Source organism: Magallana gigas, chromosome 2, assembly GCF_963853765.1.
Source record: "Magallana gigas chromosome 2, xbMagGiga1.1, whole genome shotgun sequence".
Classification (NCBI taxonomy): Eukaryota; Metazoa; Mollusca; class Bivalvia; order Ostreida; family Ostreidae; genus Magallana; species Magallana gigas.
In genome coordinates, this window is record NC_088854.1 from 53,171,452 (window position 1) to 53,174,357 (window position 2,906).

The 2,906-nt window shown below is 37.1% G+C and overlaps 1 long non-coding RNA gene across 1 annotated transcript; it reads left to right on the forward strand.

The window, feature by feature from the left end:
* Positions 1-268: 268 nt before the first annotated feature.
* On the forward strand, positions 269-1,118 carry LOC136272496 (uncharacterized). The gene is made up of 3 exons (XR_010710507.1): positions 269-466; positions 559-591; positions 775-1,118. It is a non-coding gene; the product is annotated as an uncharacterized lncRNA (long non-coding RNA).
* Positions 1,119-2,906: the final 1,788 nt, after the last annotated feature.

Sequence of the window (2,906 nt, forward strand, 5' to 3'; positions counted from 1 at the left end):
GTACACTCTGATCGGAGACCCTAATAAAGCAACACCTTTTATTGATTCTGCACTTTCCTGTATTTAATTTTAGCAAAATCATCCAAAACTTTTCTGGACTTGACATCGTCAAAAGGTCCACCACTCACTGCAAGCGAGTTAACAATTCCGTAACTAGTATCGACGTACAAAAAGCGCTAACTATAGTACATATATGAGAAGTTTATAACTACACGTTTAAAACGGCGTACAGACGTCGTGTGCTCGCTGTGAGTTTGATCAACAACTTCAGGCTGTGAACCTTTGCCGATGTCAGATGGACTTTTCTGGAAGACAATGTCCGGTAGACAAGTTCAGACCAATAGCACGGTGTATGAAGTGTATACTCCGCAGTGTAGAAACAGCGAATTAAACAGGGACACAGCTAATGTCCGCTGTTGGGAGACATTAAGGTGGGATGTCGACCCAGCTGACTTCCGATGCACAGGTACTCTCCGCCGCACATGCCTGTCGAAAAACGCACATTTCTCTAATTATAAAATTGCCTCTTTAGAAATTCTTCGTCGTTTCATTTTTCAGATATTCCATTCTGTTCTACTGTCTGCATTATTGGTAAGTACATTATGCAACTTGAATGCATGTGCATATTTATATACAGATGTGTTTGATATGATGAGGTGATTGCAGAGTTTACGAAATGGCGTTGAGTCTACATAGACGTCTGAGGGATACTCTGAATCTCTACAATGTTAACATTTCTTCTGTGGGATTTTTATTTGGTGTCGCTTCTTTCAGTGATCTGTGCTGGGGTTGATGTGCTTGTTTTAGCTGCCTTAATAACACTCATTGTGTATGCTGTTTATCGTAGCCGGCAGAAACTACCCGTTCCCACCGAGGAGCCTGATGATGTCCCATTGAAGGAATTATCATACACAACCCCCGGGGGTAGCAACCTAAAACCAAGGGGGGCTCAAAGAGGGATTTTGTACAAATGACAGTTGCGAAAAAGGAATCGGCTTCTGCCTGAATACAAAAAAACTTCCGCGACTCACGTGATTTATAATAATAACACAAATGAAGACTGACAGGGATCATCCATATTCTCATTTAAATACGGACATTAATGAATTTAATTACACCTGTATTGAATGTGGCATTCATTCATTCATTCAATCTTTATTTCCCCCTTGCGGAGATTTCATGTTGTAAATTACAATATATAAAGAAAATCAGTCAATCGTACACAAATAGGAAATAATTGTGAAGACAACGTATATACATATATAGTAAGGAAAATATTTATAAATTGTTACATTTGCTCTAAGAATAATAGAGCTCTATTGTAGCATGCTGCTGCACTACATACAAATTTTGCGCAACTGCAGATAAATTTTTTCTTGTTTTCTTTATCAAATAATGTTGTGGGTTCAAATCCCCCGAGCAAAATATAGTATAAAACTTCATCTCTTAGCTGTGAAAGTTCTACATATAAATGGACATCAAAATTATTGATTAAACTGTTGTAAAACGAATCCCTAACAAAAGCTGTGGATGGACACCCCAATGCAGCATGCTGAAATTGGTTGTTGTAAGTGCATTGACATATTCTGCAGTTTTGGTCTATATACATGGGTGGAATGGTCCAGAGTTTCGCTAGTAATCTAATAAATGGAACTTCATCGAATGAAAATTCAAATTTCCAGAGTCTGATAGGAGAGATTGTATTGTGAAAAACTTTAAACATTCGGAAATCTGGGTCATTTTCCGTGCGACTTCTCCATTCCTCAGTATGGTGATTATGAATCGACTTTTTAACTATAGTTTTCCAATCCTTTTTTTCAGGGAAATTGCCAGCTTCAAGAAATAAATGTAAATATTGAAGTAAATTATATTTGGCTAGAATTTCGTAAATATCCTTTAGAAATCCGGAAAATGGTTTGTTGCCGTCCTGTGAAAAGTCACATAATCTAAGTAAGAAAATATTTTTCGTCAGACAGTTAATATCAAGCTTGCACAGTTTTCCAAAAAAGGCTAATTTTCTTTTATCTATTTCCGAAACGATGGGATGTAGTCCAAGCATACTCTCACACATACCTGACCTTGTTGAGATTTTTAGACCTTGGATGTCTTTTATCACGAAATGTTGAAATTTATTTAAAACTTGTAAATCTGTTTGCTTTAAATTGTTCCACAGTTCACATCCATACAATACAGTAGGTAATACTATTTTTTGGTAGAGTCCAACAAGAGTTAGAGGGTTCGTATTATGAGACAGGTCGTTCCGTATTGCGAAGTATGCTTTCCTGCCTTTGTTACAGCTTTCCGTTGTTCGCTCACCAGACTTGAATTGAGAGTGTTGGATAATACCTAAATGTTTGTAGCTATCGTTGATTGAGATGTCCTCCTCTCCTAATTTCCAGGCATGCTGCGTTGGGGGCCTTCCCTTACCAAACCTAACAACGCTAGATTTTTGCGCATTAAAGGAAAAGCGCCATAAACATGAATATCTATATGCAACGTTTAGCATCTTTTGTAAGCCCGTCGGACTTAAACTTAAACATGCAATATCGTCGGCTAATGCTGGGTTTGTTGATTTTACATTGTAAACACCAAAGTTACTGCTTACATTTTCTAAACAATTCAATAAATCATTGATAAACACACAATATAAAAATCCAGACAATACACCTCCTTGACGAACACCCTGTCTAATTTTAAACCATTCAGAAATTGTGCCATTCACAGCTACTGTGCTTTCATTATTGATATGACACTCGTCTATTATTTTCCATATCTTGCCCTTTAATCCCAATTTGTGAAGTTTAAACATGAGCGCTTTTCTCCAAACTGTGTCATAAGCTTTTTTACAATCTAAAAATGCCACATATACAGAACTACCGTGGTCATTGTAATGACATATAGTCTCT